This window comes from Lactuca saligna, chromosome 1 (genome assembly GCF_052625555.1).
Source record: "Lactuca saligna cultivar CGN05327 chromosome 1, ASM5262555v1, whole genome shotgun sequence".
Taxonomy (NCBI): domain Eukaryota; kingdom Viridiplantae; phylum Streptophyta; class Magnoliopsida; order Asterales; family Asteraceae; genus Lactuca; species Lactuca saligna.
In genome coordinates, this window is record NC_136417.1 from 145,503,463 (window position 1) to 145,527,273 (window position 23,811).

The following is a 23,811-nucleotide window of genomic DNA, read 5'->3' on the forward strand; positions in this document are numbered from 1 at the left end:
AGTTTACTGCCGTGAACTCCCATAGAAATGGTCCATGGGTCGTAAAGTCCCATTAAGTGCCCAAATGATGCCTAAACTCCTTCATTTGACTTGGAAAATGCATAGAACTTTATTCCCTACCACTTAAGACCTTAAAACACCAAAGAAATATGTGTGGGAGAGTTTACGGCCATAAACTCCTAGTTTACTGCCGTAAACTCCAATAAATGGTCCATTTGTGAGTTAAAACCCTTTCCAATGCATTAGACTCAAACCTAGATTTAATCCCCAAGTGTTTCAAGGCCATTTAGCACTCAAGAACCTCATCCATGAGTTTACGGCCATAAACTCATGGGTATGAGGTGTTTAGGGCCGAAATCTCTCTTAAGATTTTACTCTTGAAGAGTAAACTCCTTACCCAAGCCATACATGTCCTTAAATGTTACCCGGGACACTCCAAACACTTAACCAAAGTGTTTTCCGCACTTTAGGATGTGTATACGTGTTTAATTAGTATTATATTTACTAATTGTATGTAAACATATTTTATCATATGTTTAATAGGTCACTAAGTGTGTTCAAGACTTTAGTTGACACCGAGCACCCAACCGTCACCTTCGTCGGATCCACTTTCATCAGGTGAGTTTGTACCCCTGAATTAACCTTTTAAATGTTTTTACATACTTTTCGCCGGGGGGGGGGGGGGGGGGGGAATACAAGTTAAACATGTCAGTTATCATATCAATCACATGTGATTGATAACCTGCATGCACAAGGATTCACTACACTGTCAACTGTTTTACCAAGAATTATACTGTAAATGGTTTTCTAAAATGTCTTTATGTGTTCAAAGCTTTTCTCAAATTGCCTCTTGTGTTGTACCTTTTATTTCAAACTCTATTACAGCAACATTTTAAACAAAGGTTTTCTTTACTTTATCAACGTTACAATCAAAACTTGTTTATGAATGATTTTCTTAAAGTATAAAGGTTTTCCTATGATTTCATCAAAGTTTTCTTCCATGTTTTATACTCCCACTTTGTTAGACACTACCGCTTCGTTATACTTCCTCATAGTTAATGCTACTACTTGTTAACACTTTTACTTCACGATTCACTTATACTTCACAATACACTTTTACTTCACGATTCACTTATACTTCACGATACGCTTTTACTTCACAATACACTTCTACTTCACAATACGCCTCTACTTGTTAACGCTTCTACTTCACGATACTCTTCTACTTGTTAACGCTTTTACTTCACGATACGTTTCTACTCATTAACACTCCTACTTCATTAATACCACTACTTCACGAACCACTCCTACTTTATTGATGCTACTACTTCGTAAACGCTTATACCTTATTAGCACTTCTACTTTGAGAAACGCTTCTACTTCATGGAATACTTCTGCTGTGTTAGTGCTTCTACTTAGTTAAACGTATGCATGTGCTTGTATAGTTATATAAATAATGTTTAAAGGACTTAGGAAGGCTTGTTCGCCCTATTTCCTTTTCTTCGTTGAGATGTGGTCTGGTGGGATCGGATATCCGTCCGAAGGTCGTTTGATCATTAATTATATATTATGTATACAATTATAGATATATAAGATTACCTCGATCAGTTCACTTCCCTTGGGTAACCAGGGCATCCTCCCACTTGTCATTCATAAGATTAGAGACACTAGTAACTATTATAAGAATAGTTAAGGGACTCTATCTCTCACCCTATCTCTTATACTATCACTCTCTCTATCTCTCTCTTACTTTAGAATGTGACACACTATTACTCACTACGGTGCTTCATTGCGCCAACGACGTGTAACCAGAGTCTCCGGGAAGGAGAGCGAACATCATGTGTATAGATCTATACGGGACTGACACTCCCACACCCTGACTACTAGCTACAGTCCGCGCCGGTAAGGCCCATGGGTGACATGAAGCCACTACTACTACTGCCACTATCTCTACGTGTGACCTGGAGGGTCACCGGATACTCTATTGTCGATCAGCATGGTTGCACACAAGTTCACATTCACTCTTTGTTTTAGACCTCGCTAGACTTATCATTCATTTGATATTGTCTAGGGTCTGTGTTCACTTTTTTTAGACCTTGCTAGACATATCATTCATTTGATATTGGCTGGGGTCTGTGTTTTCTCTCGTTAGACTGAGCCATGCGCGTCGTTCATTAGATACTCTCCTGGAGTCTATGATTTCTTTTGTCTTAGTCAGCAGTCTTCACTGCTGAGGCATATGTTATTTTCCCTACTTTCTTTACAATCAGTACCCTATTTTGATAATGATAGTGTTAAGGGAAAAATCACTTTTTATAATGATAGTGTTAAGGGAAAAATCACTTTTTACAACATAACTCTGTCCAGTCTTGGTAGAAGATTGCTTTTAAATTAGAAAATATAGGATTTTCTGGAAAGGACTCTAATTCACTGTGTACTCTAAAACTACTACTTGTATAAAGTTATTTGAATTAAAACGACACTAAATACTTATGAACTCACCAGCATTTGTAAAAATGCTGATTCTCGCTTTCAAATAACTTGTATTCTCAGGTCAGCAATAGACAGGTACATCCCAGGAGCTTTTGGTGAAGACAGTTTAGTACCAAGTTGCACCTATATTATTACTTGTATTACTTTGATGATGTAATGTAATGTAAACCATGTAAAACTATTACTATTAATGCAATGATTGTTGTACTTTGATTACTATACTGCATATGTTGTGATACTTGACATGACATCATCCACCCCAGAACGTTTCCGCCGTTCCAATTTTAGGGTGTGACATTTAACAACTATAAGGATTGGTGTGATTTGTTTGCAATAAAAAATCAAAAGGTATGTAACCTTAAACTTGGTAGTTTTCGAAATTCACTAGGGTTATGCTAGGTTTAGTTGTTAATTGTATGTTTCCTTCAAGGTGTTTAACATAGATCTTTTTATAGGATGCATGTATGCTATTAATTGTTAATTGTTTTCCGCATTGTATATGTTTTGTTTTCTATAAAAACCGTCAAAAAGATCCTAACTTTCCTAGTCCAAAAGGGCCAAGGGACATTCCAAAGAGCTCAAAAGGTGTTGGAGTTCTCTCAACTCTAAGAACACAAGCAAAATGGACCAAAAAAGTGCATAAAGTAACAAATAACAAGATCTAATGAACCAAAGAGCAAGTTAGAAGTTTTTTAGTCACAAAGGTCTAGAAATGATGCAACTTTGTTGGATCTAAACTTGAATCTTCGTTTTATGAAAAAATAGAAACTTCTTGATCTTCAAGCTTCACCCAAAAATGAAGAAATGAGCTCACAAAAGGTCCAAAAGCTCAAAAGGAAGGGAGAGGAGGGGCTAGGGTTTATCAAGTAACATTCTAAGGGAGTTAAAGGGTGAGAATTATCAAACCCTGGGGGTTAATGGCCTTTAAATAATCTCAAAAACCTAATAAAAAAGTTCAACCCAATCTTATGGATGCGCTACGCTTTTTAAAGTGTGCCCCGTATCCTCTCCGATAAATTCTGATTTTTTTAGATTTTTCAGCAAATGCAATTAATGGCTTCCTGTTTCGCTCGATCCTTTTACTTTCTTTTGGATAAAATCCCAAAATAAATGATGAAAATATACAATCGAGACTCGGATGTTATATTTAAAGAGGATTTCACAGTTGCCATATGTGAAGTCCTCATGAACGTATTAATGCCCTTTCAATATTTAACCCCTTAAATTGATTTTCCAATTTCGCAGGTCGCTTAAAATTTCACAGTTATTGACTTGTTATGCCAATTTCGTAGTGCCGCCTAAAAATTGATCGCTATTTAAAAACTCTTTAATTTTTATTTAAATCTTAGAAATCGTAAATGAAATTAACCTAATTTTTTGTTTTTCTGTCCTAGAATATGTTATACACAAAAGACTAAAAAGCCTCTCATACGAGCATATGACCCAATGTTTTTTGTGATATAAAGGTTGTGCTTGATGCATCACGGCTAGCAGATAAACTAGCTTATATTTCGGGGTTTTTTAAGTTGTCATGTTTGGCAAGTCAAAAAGTAGCTTATCAGCCGCTTATAAGCTAGTTTTTTAAAAAGCTACTTAGAGTAATCTTTTAGGTGCTTTTTATAAAATTTTCCAAATATACCTTGAATTAATTATAGAAACACATTCTTTTAAATACTTTTTTATGTTATTTTATATCTTTCAGTTAGTTTTACAAAACGTTATTTTTTAATAACTAGCTTTTTATTTAACAGTTAGAAACTAGCTTATATTTCGGGTTTTTTTAAGTTGTCATGTTTGGCAAGTCAAAAAGTAGCTTATCAGCCGCTTATAAGCTAGTTTTTTAAAAAGCTACTTAGAGTAGTCTTTTAGGTGTTTTTTATAAAATTTTCCAAATATACCTTGAATTAATTATAGAAACACATTCTTTTAAATACTTTTTTATGTTATTTTATATCTTTCAGTTAGTTTTACAAAACGTTATTTTTTAATAACTAGTTTTTTATTTAACAATTAGATTTTCAGCTTAAAAAAAAAAAAAAAAAAAAAAAAAAAAAAAAAAAAAAAAAAAGATGTTGCAAAAGTAGTAATGAATCGTTCATGAAGAAGTTAGAGCATCAATAGTCTTTGCATATACAAATCCAATTGCATTGTGTTTTATATAGGAAATTAGGTGAGCTAGAGAATATTAGGCAGAATAAAAGGACAACGAGAATTGTTTAATTTCTTTTTGCTGTTCATTTGTATTATGTTATAACCTACAAACACAAATATAATAAAGTATGATGTTTTCTATATTATACATCAATGGTTCTTGTTCGTCTAATGTTATATTATCATTAACATCAAAAAGAATATTTTAGCTATATTTTTTTATTTATATATTTTAAATTTCTACAAAAACAAGTCTTATGTTTATTAATGAAGTTAAATTTCTACAAAAACAAGTCTTATGTTTATTAATGCAGTTTTTACAAACTCAATAGATTTTTATTAAAATAGCTATATAAATTATATTATTACCTACAAATTAATTATTTGTGTATAATTTATTGTATTATTGAAACAGCCATTTTGTAAAAGAAACAAAATTACACTTAACACAAATCTAAACTGACGCCAAGAGATATTTGTCTGTCTCTTGTACTTTTTTATACTATAAAATACTACCAGTTATTTGTTTTGTTTAATTTTGTATTGCATTATAAAATATTAAATATAATTTCAAGAATATATATATATATATATATATATATATATATATATATATATATATATATATATATATATATATATTAATATTTTTTTCTTGATATTTTATTTAATACTACTTAGACGGGAAGGGAAGTTCTTCCCTCACTTTTTTTTTTTAATAAAACTAATTTTTTTATTTATAATTTTTAAATTAATATCAAACATAAAATTTAATTAAAAATAAAAAGCATTTCATTAAGTAAAATAAAAATTACATTAACCCTAATATTTAAATAAGTAGAAAAAACAGCAAAAAAAAAAATCAAACAAACTACAACATATTAAAAATTATTAATTAATATCATAATTTTATTTAACCTAGATACGTCACTCGGCATCATAGTCTTCGTCCTCACCTTGATCATCTGCATCATTCTCCTCAGCGTCACTCTCGTCGTCGGAATTTTCACTCTCGACAAACATCTCAGAATCCTCGTTTGATTCGTCAAACACATCATCATTGTGAGAGAACTCGTGCGGGGGCTAAATATGAGCCTATAAATGTACTCCACCAAATCAGCACGATGGGCCTGATGAAGGTCGCGATTATGTACTTCTCTTCTATTCACCCTATATTCTTGTGTACCAACGGCTACTCCTTCGACATTTGGCAAAACTTCATTTTCGTTGTATCGGCAGATCGCTCTTCCTTCGTCTTCAAGAATCATATTATGCAATATGATACATGCATACATTACGTTTTGTAACCGTTTCACCTCATATGATCTTGCCCCGACCGTTAGTACTTGTCAACGTCTCTTAAGTACACCAAATGCTCGCTCCATATCCTTCCTAGCGAACTCTTGCGCCTCTTTAAACTTTTTCCTTTTCGCGTCGTTAGGACATCTAAACGATTTCACAAAAACAGACAATGGATGATATATACTGTCAGTAAGATAGTATCCACGCTTATATGCTACCCCATTTGCTTGAAAAGATACATCGTGTGACTTTCCAAGGTAGATATCGTTGAATACAGGCGACTAGTCTAGCACGTTGATGTCATTGTTTGCACCAGCTGGACCAAAGAATGCATGCCATATCCAAAGATCATGTGATGCGATAGCCTCTAGAATGATCGTCGGCTCTTTGTGGTCGCCTCTCATATACTGACCACACCATGTGTTGGGGCATAATGACCAACTCCAATGCATGCAATCAATACTACCTAGCATTCCAGGGAATCCATGTTTGCCTTCATGCACCAAATACAATTGGTGGATATCGTTGATAGTTGGTTTGCGCAAATATCGTTGCCCGTAAACCAAACAGATCGCTTTGCAGAACTTGTACACAGAGTTCCTCACGATACGCTCTAACATTATAAAATACTCGTCCCATTTGTCTACGCCCATGCCGTATGCTAGCTGACGAATTAAAGTTGTGCTTTTTTTTAATGGGAGAGAAACCTTTTTTCCCCTTGCATCCATTTTCCATTGGAAATATGGAAAGCGGCCTTCCAAATCGCCAACAATACGTAAAAATAGTTCCTTCCTCATACAGAACCGACGTCGAAACTTTACAGCGTAGACGGCGTCATCTGCAAAATAATTTTCTATAAGACGATCGTGTCCGGCTTCGTGATTTCTACATAACGGCGGCTTTCTTAGGTTAGGTCATGCACGTGATGTTTCACCAAGTCAGCTTTGATAGTATGCAACCGTTTTCACCATAACGGAACCGATAAACTTAACCTCCTCTACTGCCGTCAAATTGGATGATGAAGATGATAACATTTTGAGTAATATTTTTTAGAGAGAAATATAGAGAAATATAGATTATGGTTTAAAAAATGATAAAATGTTTGAGTATTTATAAAATAAGAAAAAGGAAGGAAAAAAGAACATATATATATATATATATATATATATATATATATATATATATATATATATATATATATATATATATGTTAACGGCTATATAGCCGTTTGAGTAAAAAAGAAAAAAAATGCATTGGCCAATGGTTGGAAGAGAGAGAGAGAGAGAGAGACAGAGAGAGAGAGAGGGACTATCTCCCCCCGGTTGCTTCCCGCGGTTCCTTTCCCGCACCTACGGTGCGGTGTGCATAGGTGCGGGATTGGTTCCCTCACCTTTCCCTCACCCCCACTCCGTCCGGCCTTAGGAAATATGTGTGTGTTAGGTATTTAAACATAGGTATAGAACCTTCAACGCGATGTCGTTTTCCAATAAAATAGAATTACGGTCTAGCTTCTCCCTTGACCATTACACACTTATACCTGCTCCTCCACTTCTTGACCATATGTTCGACTCCACCTCAATTTTGATTGTTGGTCTGAAAAATAAATTCTTGCATGAATATCCTGTTAGATAACTATGGGATCACTTCATATATATGTAATGTTATCATTAAATCAATTTATTATGGTAAGAATATAAATTATTGATGGACCAATTTATAGAATATTTACTTACCATGTGGGTTGAGTTCCCCGTTTGACTCAAGATCCCTTCCATCTTTCACATTAGGGTTTATATTCATCTATAAATACATGTGATGAGGAGCAAATCAAAACACACGAAAATACACTAAGAAATTCGTATGGTTCATTTCTAAGGGATTTTAGAGAGAGTTCTTGAGATTAACTTGAAAGCTCTTCCTAGTCTCTAGATCCGAAAATCTCAATGGAATAAGGTATGTAATCATTCTTTCATGTTTAAGTTTTCTTTTAATTAGATTCGAGATTAAAGATCTTCATATTATGCTTCCGCGTTTATGTTTTTTGGTTATCAAAAATATCCAACAATTGGTATCAGAGCCAACTCGAATCTTTTATCAGAAACTTGGATTGGTTTTAGTTCTTTTGATTTTTCAAACTAAAACATACCTTTAAGATATATGGTATTTTACTCTTCTCGATCCTGCCGACATTTTATTTCTTAAAATCAGACAGCATAATATGGTGATTTGTATGTATTTCTTTGTGTGTATATATCATGAACATTAGTGATTTAGCAATCATGGGATATAGCTTGACATACTTTACGTTTTGGTTTCGGCAATGTTAGCTTGAAATCTTTTGTTTTACTGTGTGTTCTCATAATATGAGACCATACGAATTATGAAGCGGGCAAGCCATGATATAATTTTATCATAATAAAATATAATAACACATGGTTTGGAAACAAATAAACTATAGTTTACTCAAGATTATTCATGTGTTCTATTTGTAATTATGATATTTGCAAAAGTTACGAAATCAGAAATTTTAGAACATTAAATTTATGTATGGAAAAGGCTTTTAGCATATTCGTTTTATCTCTTAAACAAATCTCTTGCAGCTTTGTAAAAATTGATTTATTATTATTATTATTATTATATGTGTTAAAAGCCCGGAAGAGATTTGAGAATTGATATATATTAAGTAGTTATATCCCATGCACTTAAACCCCTTTTTTGGTGTTTTATGAGGTTTATTGGAGTAATTATTCGATATGATAATTTTTTTCTTAAAAATAACATTTGAAGAGATAAAATAATTTGTCTAAAGAGTTTTGGGTTGTTTAAAGAAATGGTTGGACCTGATCAATTTCTATCAGGTGATAGATTAATTTGATAATAACATGTGAAAATTAATATACGTTAAAATATATGGTTTCGTAAAAAGAAACCATATATTTTTGATGGAATACTTGAATAACATCATTTTTTATTAGTGATTGACATAATATTGTTAGCAAAGTAACCTCTATTATTTTAATCAATTTGGTTATACATATTGCTTATGTGAATTGTATTCCACCTAAAGGTATACCTAATACACAATGTCAAACATTGGCAAATGTTTTAGGTTGTAAATAAACTACAATTATGACATGTTTATTTATTTTCATAGTAAATTAATTAACACAATATATCGTCAAAGTGATCTCTTTTGTGAAAATTAATTTACAAAGAACTTAAATTTTATGGTTTGTGTTTATTAATGCGAATGTTAATCGACCCAAAGGTGGATTAATATTTGGTCGGATGAACACATGTTTGATGATAAATATGCAACAATATTTAGGTTACATGTCATTAATAATTCAATCCAAAAAGGGGCTTATTAAATTACATGATATATTGTCAATTCTTATTATCAAAATTTATAGTTTATGTGTTTATTAATGGGGGTATTAGCCGACACAAAGGTAGAATGATATTTGGCCGAATAAACATATATGTGGTGATAAACGTGTGACGATTTTTTGGTTCCATGTGATTAATAAGTCAATTCAAATAGGGGTTTGTTAATTGATATGATTTATTGTCAACGTTTATCTCTAAAATAAGGATATCTTTTGCAAGTTAGTATTACTATCCAAAAACTTGATACTAATGTTGTGTTTATACCTTGTAAAAATGTCATAAATTAAAATTATAGATTACGGTTTATGGATTAATGAGCATAAAAGTAGATTTACCTACATTTTCAAAACAGAAATTTGAATTATGGTATTATACCTGTTAACATTAATCACATTTATGATTCTTACTCAATTAGATTAACTTTAAGGAATGCAATCAGGACATTATGTTAGTTCTCAATTGCGTGGATGTTGACCATTCATTTTGGATAGAGCAACATTCTTTGAGGATGTTGAGTTTGGGGGAGAAACAAGGTTAAAACGTTGTCCTTAAGGAGGAATCAATCTTGATTCCTATTATTGCTTTCGATAGCATGCAAATTATGAATTAGTGATCGACAATGTTTTTCAATCTCCTATTTTGAAAACACAAACTCAACAACCTCAACTTTGGATATCCTATGCGTGGTACCACATTTTTCATCAATTTATTATCTCTTTTGGTTTTGGGGTAAATACAGTAAATAATATTGGGTATCACATATTAAGTGGGAGTAAATTTATCTTTCTTGTTTTGGGTCGATATCTATGCAACCCAAGTTTGGATCATAAGAAAGTAGTCAAATAAATTTTGAGATATGTATATATAACAAAAGGATATATGCTCAACTATAGGAAATCAGATGTTTTAGAGATCATTTTTATTGAAAATCTGATTTTATTAAATGCCAAAATGGTTACCGATCCATATCGGGATACTTTTACATTTTAGCATGATGAGCCACTTCATGGAATAGACTTCGGTAACATCTTCTATAATGGCATCATAATTTATAGCATGGAATATGGTTGCGAAAATTTGTCACGAGGCTACACATTATTGGTATTGAAAGACCATTAAAGTTGTGATAATAAATCATCAATGTTATATTCCAATAACAGAAGTTCTATTAAGTTAGAGCATATTGACATCAAGTTTCCTTCTGTTAACACAATATTGCAAAATGGAAATATATATAGCACATATGAACAAACTCCATGAAAGCGGATCCGCTCATAAAGGGATTACCTCCCTAGGTCTTTCATGAGCATACTACACACGTTGGTGTGATATTTGGTTTTAGTGGGAGTTTTATGGTGCGTTATGTCTTGTTTAAGAATATGTTTTTTCTGTACAGAATTAAGAATTCGGTTAACTCCATTATTAGTTGCACTTATTTGAAGTTTGATGTCACTTAAAGTTAAAAGGGAACTCGTTGGAAATCTATTTAGATTTTAAAACCACACTTCATGTTTAATCTATGTTGTTAGTTATATATGTATATGTGACCATTGATAGGTTTAGTTACGTAAATTGTAACGAAGACCGCTTTGATCATATACTATTATGATTAGTGGACGGGATTGTTTAAGGGTGCCAATATTATGATATCATTCATTAAACCGCTTATATACAGTTATATGTATATTTATATATTTGTGGTCCAGTGGGAGATTGTTAGATAATTATGGGACCACTTCATATATATGTAATGTTATCATGAAATCAATTTATTATGGTAAGAATATAAATTGTTGATGGACCGATTTATAGAATATTTACTTACCATGTGGGTTGAGTTCCCGGTTTGACTCAAAATCCTCAAGATCCCTTCCATCTCTCACATTAGGATTTATATCCATCTATAAATACATGTGATGAGGAACAAATCAAAACACACGAAAATGCACTAAGAAAGTCGTATGGTTCATTGCTAAGGGATTTTAGAGAGAGTTATTGAGATCAACTGGAAAGCTCTTCCTAGTCTCTAGATCTGAAAATCTCAATGGAACAAGGTATGTAATCATTCTTTCATGTTTAAGTTTTCTTTTAATTAGATTCGAGATTAAAGATCTTCATATTATGCTTCCGCGTTTATGTTTTTTGGTTATCAAAAATAACCAACATATCCTTCTTGTGATTGCTCAACCTCCACTTCCTAGATTGTTCTTCAATGTGTTCTTTTCCTTTCCCTTGTTTGTGTGATAGTGTGATTCAACCTCAAAATAAATATTGGTCTTATATGCCTTAGGTGCGTATTGTCATATCTAATACTTGTATGTTTAATTGGTGGTTAATGTAGATGAAATTCCTAACAGATTAAACGATGAAACTTCTGAGTTTTGCCTAGAAAGTGTTTGGAAGTGATGAAAGTTTCGCTCAATGTTGTTTAATTGACCATTAATTTAGAAGATTTAGAGACCGTATAACTTTAATATAAAGTCTGTCAAATTCAGACAATCGCATCATCAATTTTTGTCTTATCTGATTACCATACTTGTTTTATCAATATTTCTCTTATCTGATTCCCATGCTTGTTTTAATTTCATGACAATGTCATGGTTTAATTCACACTAGGGGTGTAATTGAAACGAGACAGCTCAAGAGAAACTCGAGCACGATTCGGAAAATACTCGAAATCGACTCGGCTTTAATCGTGTCGAGCTCGAGCTCGAGCTACTCGAGTACCTTATCGAGCCGAACTTGAGTAGTAAAATACCCGACTCAGTAAGCTCGCGAGCTTAAATTGAGTATTTATAAAATTAGATTTTTACCCTTTATATACTTTTAAATTATTAAAAAATTTCAATATTATTAGCTTTTGGGCACCGACTACGGAGTAAGGAATTAAGTTGCACTTTAAAACTTTTGAAAATGTTTCCTTTTCGTATTTTGGATGTATAAAAAATACAATGACATAGATGGCTGATGCTCATTAGATGGTTTATTGTAAATTTTTTTTGTTATTTTGAACAAAGTAAAAGTATGTGAAATATTTTAATTTTAGATGATTTAAACTTTTTTTTTCAATTTTAGTCGAGTTGAACCGAGCTCGCAAGCCGAGCTCGATAGTATCGAGTATTTCACGAATCGAGCTTTGAGCTCGAGTATTTTAGGCGAATCGAGCTTCGAGCTTAGCAGTACTCGACTCGACTCGACTCATTTACACCCCTAATTCATAATTCACACTGGATGTATATTTTAGCTAAGTTGATCCAGTTTATTGGTTCTTATATGTTTCTAGGAATCGTTTTCATGTCATTGCTAGCGAGGTTGATTTTCGGTATCCTAAAAGGTGTCGCTTTGGTCGTCTTTACTACCAATTTTGGTGCATCTCCATGCTATTTTCTATCATAACGAAATGAGTGATCCCTAATTTCGTCTATTTGGTCCAATAAACTAGTTTTCTTTCAAGAGCATGTGGCAAAAAGGCTAGGTGGTTTGGTGTTTCATTCTAGTAACATATGTAGCGGTCGTGTATATAATATTTGCAAAGTGAATTACTCATCTGATGGGAAAATGGAATTATTTATATTTCCAAGTAAATCAACAGCCTTATGGTTTCCAAATAGATGATAATCTCATAGTTTACCCTTAAGTCACAAGTACAAATATTAAAATTTTAAGAAAGGAAATGGAACATTACATAAAGAACCTTAACAAATAAATTAAACTGTATGTGTATTTTTTTCGGATACTCAATCTACTTTGAGTATTATACAAATGAGACTTGTTGGATATGTTTGTGTGGCCTTACTGTGTAGCTTGATGCTGAAGTTGTTGATAAATAAACTAGCACGACCACCAAATCATGACACATTTAGCTTATTCAATCTCCAACAATAACGGACTTGGAATTATCTTAAATTTAATGCATTTTTGTCAAATGGATGGTGTGCATGAACGAAAAATAACTAAACTAGAACAGGGAACTAGCGACATTGTCTGAAATTGTATATTTACCAATAGTGGTGAGGCTATGCATAAGTAAGGTTGATCCAATGAACCACCTAATTTTTCTAATTTAAATAAAAATTTATAGAAATTTTTTGTGACTTATTTTTGAAAAAATTTAGGACCTATTTTACCAATAAAATCTTTGAATTTATATGGAAAATTTTCTATTAAAAAATCAGTAAACCATATTCTATTCTAAACTCGCCACTATTTACCAAGCAACTGGTCAATAACATAACATAGAAGCAAAATAGTTTTTGAAAATAGAAGCAACAGAATCAAAATAGAATATGCATAGTTGAGTCTCTTAAGACACGAACTAGGGAATTAAAAGTTGTAATTAAAGAGGATAGAGAGAATACCCACGGGGAAACAACAAAGAAGAAGAAAAATCAAAATTGTAGAAGATGGTTAGAAAAATCAAAATTGAAATCTGATGTTTATGAATTTATATTGAGCACGAGAAAAGATCATACAACAACAATTAAATGCATTGGATGGAAAGATAAAATCAATCTCTTAAAAATTCTTAGAATCATACAAACACAAAAAGACTTCGAAATAACCTCGGGAGAAAAAGAATTCCACTCAAACAAGGAGAAACAGATGAAGCAAACACCAAACAGGGGCGAGATCAAGTGAAAAAAGCGAAGATGCTTTTTTTTTTAAACTAAAACGGCAATGTTTTTTGGGTTTCACACCCAAACTTCCCTGCATATATATATATATATATATATATATATATATATATATATATATATATATATATATATATATATATGAAAATGGAATATATGGTTGGTAGGCATAAGGGAAAAGGAAAGCTTTAACTTTCTTATTTTGGACACAAATTTTTATGATGTTTATAGTTTTACCTAAGTTGTTTAAAGTTATTAGTTTTTGATTTTTTTTTTTTTTTTTTTTGTTTTACCACACTTTTGTAGTTTTTTACAAAACTATATTTTTTTAACACTTGGGCCACCAATTTTCCAACTCTGTTAACTTTGATCACATTTCTTGGTGTTTTATCTATTTCGTCCATTTTACGAATTTAAAACTCAATTAACCTCAAAACTCTATTCACCCCATGCTCCGGGCATGATGGAACAGGAAAGTTTAAATTTCTTATTTTGGCCACAAATTTTTATTTTATAGTTTTGCCTAAGTTGTATAAAGTTATTAATTTTGTACTTTCATTTAAAAGATAAATAACTTCCAAAATTATTCACCTAAAATTAAGGCTTGTGTTTTTTAACCTAATTATCTTCCCTTTCACTTTCTTTAAAACGTGGCTCGCATCTTTGTTCTTCATTGTGTGTGTGTTTTGACTGAGAACCAAGGTTACAGGACTACCATCCTTCTACATCGTACACAGAAAATCATTGTTCACGCAACAACCATGGTATTCCGAGAATCATTGCTTCAAATACGTGATCGGTGGATCACCGGTGAGTCCGTCGGAGGATTTTCAACCCTATCCGAAAATTCATGGTGTTATTGAAATTTGTCATTGTCCCTCTTCTCTTGATTCTCCTGATCTGGCAGTGTAGTCGTGTAATTCGTTGTGCCATGGAAATTCTAAGGTTTTAATCTCGTTTTCAATGTTTCAAGGCACTTGGTGTGGATCAATTTTATTGAAAATATCATATATAACATTCAAAATGTAGGGATAAGTTGGTCTTATTTTAGTTAGAGTATTAAAGTAAGAAAAGCGATAAGTTGGTCTTCTTTCCTTTGTTGATCAACAGACACATGAATTTAATTTGCAAACAATGATGCAAGACATTGTTGCTTCACTTCTGATCGAATTTTAGAAGTGGGTGGTTGCCGGCACCTATCATTTTTGGTTGCTTAATCGATTTTAGTTCAAATGTGTTTTGCAAATTGACTTTGTGGGATTTTTACGATTTAGGAAGCTTATGGAATATGTTCTTTTTATTAATTGATTACTTTATAACTTTTGGGAACCACGGTTATAAAATTAATTTCAAAAATTTAAAATTGTTAATCTATTATTTTAAATAAATTATCAATTAAGAGATATTTTTATTAATTATGTAAAATTATATTCGTTGATTCAAATAAATATGTGAAATTAATTTTCAATTTATATTAGATAATTTTTATTTGTGAATTAATGTAAACAATAATATAAAATTTAAAATGGAAAATAAAAAATAAATAGATCGACAAGTAACATCATATTAATTAGGAGGTCTAATAAATTTAAAATGAAGAATTAATTGATTGACAAGTGACATCATATTAATTAGAACGTCTAATATAATAACACATGGTAAAATAACTACTCTATTATTAGTATAGAGATGTTCCTTTGTTAACAATTCTGTTAGAATTGTAAGTAAAGTTAACATATATATATATATATATATATATATATATATATATATATATATATATATATATATATTCAATTCTAAAATAATTATTGTAATTAGTTGGAAAATGTCAAAAGAAAGATGCGTGATTCTTGTTGTGGTGTTATTACGAAAGAAGGTAAAGTAATGATCTATTGAGACGAAGATGAAGATTGTAGTTACATCATCAACAAATCCTTTCAGAATTCATCAGGATATTCTTTCAGAATGTATTATCAATATATTTTTTTAAAATTGACTAAATTGTTATACTTTTTACATGATAGTTCTAGAACCTTGTTATACAAGAATGATATTTGAATCTCAATATACCTTATTTTTGTTTATGTATGTTACTTCAAGAATGTTTGTGTACCTCATTCTTCAAGAATGCATATTAGAAATCATTAATCTTTTTATGATTTTTTCAATCTTTAGATGTAGACTAGTTTAAAAAATATAATTATTTGATATGTTATTAGTTTAAATAATGTTTTTGTGTAATAAATTCTGCAAAGAATGATTTTTTTAAGAAGAAAAAATTGATTTTATATTTATATGCATATTTTTTAAGAATGATAACGTAGTCATAAACATATTCTGATAGAATATTTGAAATGAAGAGAATTAATTTAAAATTTTAGATTTTTATAATTAGGAGAACTTATTATCCTTTAAAATACGAAAATCTCCTTATTAAAATATAATTTAATTGACTAAAACACCCCTATAATTAATTTTGTATGATTATACAATACGTGTTATTCCATTGTAATATCATAGACCCTCAAATCATAATCATTTATTTTTTTTATTCGTTAGTCCAGAATTATCCTTAGGACCACACAATAGATGGCATCAACATTATAACCTACTCATTATATATATATATATATATATATATATATATATATATATATATATATATATATATATATATATATATGATGAGGTTCAATAATGAATTATTATTAATAAGAAACCAATAATAGGTATTAGAAATCATAATGATTAACGGTAAATGAATAGATATATATTTGTACATTGGCTTCATTTATCGTATTCCTTTCCATTTATCCCCACCCCTAAATCATTAATTAGATAATGATTACATACTATTTCTAATTATTAGTGATTCCTTTTATCATAGTCAATCAAATTTAAAAGTATAAATATATTTACATACCAAATAATTTAATGTTTTTACTTTAAAAAAAAACATGTATTCACAATAAATAAATATTTTTCAATTTTTAGAACTATTATAAAAATTAGTGTTCTTATTAAAAGGAAGTACATAAATGATATTCAATATTTTTTTAATATAAAAATTGATGTTTTTTTGTTAAAATAAATAAACATAGAAAAATTATAAACTATATTAAGTTAGAGGGTATAAAATGAATTATCTTTAAAATTGGAGGTTGTTAATGTAAAGTTGTAAATATAAAAAGCATACTATCACAAGCTCTAGCCGCCAAGACATGAGAGAGGTGATTTTCGGCAACTATTCACGCGATTTTTGGCCACTGCCCATTCGATTTCTGGCGGCTCTTCAGGCGATTTCTGGCAAGGTGTCATGTGCTTTCCGGCGAGGTTTTCAGATTACTACTATTTATTTCTCACTCTCGAACGATTCAGACGATTTCAAGGGACGTTTTCAGATTTCCGGTGCCGTTTTACCCATCTGTACAACACTCCAACGAGTATTTCTTTCTCACGCTTGTGTAATTATGACGATTCACATTCTTCTCCGGTGAAATATGTGGTGAGGCGTTGGATAATGACAATCTCTCTCTCTCTCTCTCTCTCTATATTAATCTATCTCCTGATCTTTCCGGTAGCCACCTACGGCAGTGGTAGTGGCTGACAACAGTGGTTGGTGGCCCAACGTGGGTTTGTTGTTGTGGTTGAAAATGTGATTAAAACAATTTCAAAACTTGTCAGAAATGGGGATTTGACTTAGTAAGGTAATTAAGTATTTCAAATGTTCACATATGGGTAATATTGTTTTTTTTTTTGTACTCATTTACCCAACAAACTTGTTTCAACCGTTCAATAATAACCAACATTACCGGCTATTGTAAGTTTTGGGTGATGTGGCATCTACGTGGCTTGTACGCTACAATACTCATCACCTACATGGCATTGAGAAGTGCTTACATTATAAGAGGGTGAGATACGACAGCTTATTAATTAAAACCCTAGATCGATCGATGGCATCTTCTTCCTCATCCTTTTCTTCCAAACGACAAGACGAATTACAACCGGATCATCCATGTGATTGCGATTTGCCATCTCGTGTGAAGACATCAAGAACCCCAGACAATCCTGGAAGGAAATTCAGAGTTTGTCAAAACTCACTGGTAATTCATATTTTTTTACTTCTTCTTCATCCTTCAATTTAACATGTTCTTATAAATTTCTTGAAGAATGGAAAAAGTCCAAGCTGTAAATTTTGGCAATGGTTGGATGAGGATGAAGGGAGGAAAGATGGAAGAGGGCATTACAGGATGAAAGCAGAAGAAAGCTGCAATCTTACCTTGAAAATTTGTACCTTGGAGAATGAAATCAGCATATGTAGGATGAAGATTGAAGAAGAGAAGAACAGGAATAAACAAGAACTTGACAAAGTCAACTGGAAATTGTTTACCCATAGACTTGCATTAATTTTCTTGTTTCTCTTGTATGTCAAAATGTTTTTTTAAATTATGTATTATGATGTAGTATGACTAAATTATGTATGCTTTTGTGATGTTTTCAATGAAAAATGTTATATTCTATCATTGGAATGGAATAGTACATTGTAATGGAATGGGTATTAAACTTGGTAGTATAAAAGATAGTAATAAACATTGTTATGGAATTGAATCATTGTAATTGAATCATTGGAATTGAATCATTGGAATGGTAGTGTACAAAACTTGTAATGTTATTGTTAATCACTGGAATTGAATTGTTCAAACAATGTAATGGAATTGTGATTACATTGTAAAGGAACTGTGATTACAGTTGATATTCTAAAAGATGGTAATAAATTATAAATAATACAAATGGTATTAGAAAGATGTGCAAAAGATGGTAATTGAAACATTGGAATGGTAGTGTACAAAACTTGTAATGTTATTGTGAATCATTGGAATTGAATTGTTCAAACAATGTAATGGAATTATGATTACACTGTAAAGGAATTGTGATTACAGTTGATATTCTAAAAGTTGGTAATAAATTATAAATTATACTAATGGTATTAGAAAGATGTGCAAAAGATGGTAATATATTATAGACATTCCAGGGAACATTGACTTCAAAAGATGTGTCAAAAGTTTTACATAACATAGTTAAACATTCATTACACCCAAAAGATGTGCAAAAAGTTAAGCTATTCCAACTAGTTTTCAAAAGATGTGCCAAAAGATTCCAAATTTAAAAGATGTTAGTCAAAGATGCCAAAAACATTAACAACAGTACAATAAGCCAAAAGTTAATCCAACTCATACGGATTGTCATCACTACTGCCATGTTTTCCCTCCCACATCTTTCTTATCTTCAGTTTTGTAATTTTTTCTGAAGGTTTCCTTGCCCTCTTTCCCACTACAACTTGAAAAGCTGGTATTTCCACTTGATCTTGAACTACAATTTGGTTAGCATCTTCAACTTGAACTTGCACTTCAGGTTCAACTTCAGCTTGAACTGCAAGGTGAACTTCAACTTGGTTAGCATCATGAACTTCAGGATGATTTTCAGGTTCAACTTCAGCTTGCACTTCATATTGAACTTCATGTTGCACTCCATCTTGGACTTTAGGTTCTACTCCATCTTCAACTTCAGGTTGCACATCATCTTCAAATTCAAGATCAAAAGAGTCAACATCACTTTCAGGTTCTATTTCAACTTCACTGTCACTGTCAATATCAACTTCATGTGCCAATACAACCTTCACTTTATGTGTTTTGTATTACTTGAAAAGTTAAGTTATGCCCAATATGTTAAGTTATACAAGTTATATACAAATAAATATATCAAACATACCAGATTTCTTGGATTTCTTTTTCTTTGAACTTGCATTTGATGATTCCCCAATTGGTTTTTGAGGACAGGTTGTTCTATTATGCCCACTTTCCCTACATATGCTGCATTTCATCACACTACCTCTTTTTGTGATTGAATGCTTTTTTCCTTGGTTTTCCCTCTCAATCTGATCCCTTTTCCTTTTTGTTGATGGTCTTCCTGGTAGCCTTCTCCTTTTGGGGGGCAATGGGCTGATGTAGTCTACATGAGGCCACATGTCACTACCATTTAGTGGGTTAATGGTATTCCTGTAACAGTTTAGGTACATTGATGTGGTAAACCATGGTGACACATACTCCTGTACATCCCTGTTGAGGCTTGCAATGCAAGCATACCCATGCACACAAGGGTAACCTGTTAACTGCCAAGTTCTGCAGGCACATGTCCTACTACCAATATCCACAACATATGCATCATACCCAAGTCTGACTTCATACTGTTGATAACCAGATGGTATTACTTTCCAAAACCTGTCCATATACACATGTTTAAAGACAAACATATATAAGGACAAACATGTTTAAAGACAAACATATATAAGGACAAACAGTTTTAAGCACTTACCTTTGAAGATCCTTAAGCTTGGACAACTCCAGCCTAATGGTAGGACATATGGTTAAATCCCAAGATTGCCCCTTAATCTTCTGTCTATAAAGCCTCTCCATCACATAAATTCGAATTTCTTCTAACATGGTGATTAGTGGTCTCTTCCTAGCAACTTCAATCACAGAGTTGAAACTCTCAGAGATACCATTTTCATATGCATCAAAAGCCCTATCAGTCTGAAAAAATGCGTTACTCCAAGTTTTAGGGTCCCTTTCCATCAAATGGTCATAAGCTAGTGGCTCTAATTTCTTGATTTCATTCATGTGTTGTTCAAATTTTGCAGGGGTAGTAGCTGCAGCAGCATACCAGAAAAGCTTTCTAAACACTTGGCCCTTAAACCTTTTCAGGAAGTTAGCACATATGTGCCTAGCACATTGCCTATGCTCTGCTGCTGGGACCCTTTCCTTCACAGCCTCAAGTAATCCCTGTTAGCAATAGACACAAAATTTAAACAACAAAAACATAACATAAGCTAAAATAAAGATGAAAATAATAAAAATTGATTACTTTGTGTTGGTCTGATATCAAGGTTAGTCCATGCCCAACTCCCATTCCAAGGTCCTCAATTAGAAGGTTAATAAACCACTTCCATGTTTCTTTACTTTCCACTGATACAACAGCCCAAGCAATGGGATATATATGGTTATTTGCATCTCTACCTATAGCAAAGAGCAACTGACCTCTGCATATGCCCTTTAGGAAGCAACCATCTAGTCCAATTACCCTCCTACAACCTTCAATCCATCCATCCTTCAATCCCTTGAAACATACATAAAACTTTGAGAAATATGTGGTTCCATCAGGCATGACATCTACATCCATCTTCACTATTGATTCAGGGTTAGTCCTTCTTATCTCTTCTCCATAGCTCCATGTTTTTGCATAATGCTCTTTCAAAGTACCCTCTATCTCCTGAAATGCATACTTCCTTGCATTTCTGCATTGACCAACACTTGCAATCAAATTAAATTTCTTGCTGACCTTAGCTTTCAACTTCCTTATACTCATCTTTGGTTTCTGAAGTATATGATTCATGAAATGCTTTGCTATCCATTTATAGATAACAATGGACCCAAATTTGAACACTCTTGCACAATTATGCATATCATTCAGAGATTTAATCTGGAATGATTTTTCACTGCTCATCCAGGTTGCCCATAATCTAAAAGGACAACCTTTACCCTGTTTATTTGTCTTACCTTTACAACATTTTACCAATAACCTTTCATGATCACTTTTCTCATACCATAAATCATATCCATTTTTGACTGCATAGTTGGTGATACACAACTTCAATTCCAATGGATTAGAAAACTTCATACCCAAAACTGGCACCATTTGCTCCCATTCTTGATTCTCATTATGGACAGGGAACACAACATCCTTAAGTTTCCCATTGTTTGCTTCCTCTTCATCATCATCACTAATATGCCCTGAAAGTTTGTCCAAGAATGGGTCTCTAACAGTTTTATCAAAAGTATGTTCATCTTCACCATCCCATTCATGTTCATATTCCATTTTCATTGAAACTTCAGAATCCTTGTCATCCTCTTCATCCAACTCATCCAACTCATACCCTTTACCATCTTCTAAGAACTCGTTATCAGCCCAATCAAGAATTGGTTCATTTCGGTGGTCAATGTACACATCTAACTCACTCTCAAGACTATCACTCTCCAGACTATAAACAGTCTCCACAAACTCCCAATAATCAGCATCACTGTCGATTCTTCTAATACCCTCACACAAGCTTTCCTTTCTCATACAGTAGTAGACATTATCACATTCTCCATTTGTTAATTTCGTAAGCCACAAAAAAACTCTTTATACGTAAATCCCCCAAAATCCACATCACGTACATTTGTTTTTACGGGGTCTAAGTACACCAATGGGTTTGGCGAAAAGAATCCATTGTAATGAAAATCTACGGGTACATACATACCTGTAGATGAGGATGCCATGCTAGCAGTCGACTTCAATTCCAACTTCAATTCCAAGCCCTAATCGTCGATTTGATGTATCGTTTGATTTCTCACAGAAGAAGGTAATCGAGGTGTGTTAGCTGACGATGACGAACCCTAATTAAATGAGAAAGGGGTGTAATGGCCACGTAAGATTCCACGTAATGTTTTAAACCGAGCTAAATCAATGTTACCGGCTAAAACAGGTAATAGCCGGTAATGTTGGTTATTATTGAACGGCTGAAACAAGTTTGTTGGGTAAATGAGTACAAAAAAAACAATATTACCCATATGTAAACATTTGAAATACTTAATTACCTTAGTAAGTCAAATTCCCGTCAGAAATATGATTAAAACATTAAACATGCACTGGACACAATCTTTAATGTGTTAAAAAATATATTTTGTGTTTATTGGGTAATACCAAAAAAATGTTATAAAAATTAAAAGTATAAAACCTGCAACCAATTAATAATAATTAAAGGGGTAGGAATACAAAAACAAAGGTATTAACAACGTATTCATTGTACATTGTACTCACATACATTGGATTATACCATAAACTCAAAGTTTTACCAAAAAAAACTCACTTCTTTTTTTGTTTAAATTCTTTTAAGCCATGTTTTTTTATAGAAAAAAACTGCATATACTGTTGTTCACGATTTTCCTTCCTCCTTCTACAGAGATCCTTGTTGATATATAAAAAAACAATTTTTTTTCAAAAAAAAACTCACTTTGTTTTTTTGTTTTTTTTTAATATTTATGTTTTTTTATCCAAAAAAAACTAATTGTACCAAAAATCTTCTTTTTTCTTTATTAATAAAAATCAACATCAACTTAAAAAATAAAAAAATTGATCATTTAAATTCACATTTTAAATGTAAACTGTAAGTCATTTAAACTGTAGGAGTCATTTATACCCAACCAGCTACTTCTTTTGGTATTATTTAGTCCTTCATAATATCTTTTATTATACGTCACTAAACTTGCAGTGACCTTTCAATTAGGCCAATATTCCATATTTTTGCCAGTTCTATACGTAAACATGCCGACAAAATCAAATTGTTCAACCTATGTGGCAAGAATAAGCCATATCATTATAGTGGGCTATATTTGTTTTTCAAGAGTTTTAAACTATAAAGAAGTAGATTTTATAAACCATTTTTTACCCCAACTCTTCCTCTATTTCATATATATATATATATATATATATATATATATATATATATATATATATATATATATATATATATATATAAAATGTTAGGTTCATTTGAGACGGTTTAATTTTTTGAGACCGTAGGACGTATTTTTTTATTTTTTTTTATTTTTTTTTTATTTTTTATTTTTTTTAGTTGATTCAAGTTCTCTAAAATAACATTTAAAAAAATAATTTTTTGGATTTTTCCATTTATTTTGCATTTTAAAATTATTTTTTAGAATATGTACAGTGTAATATTTT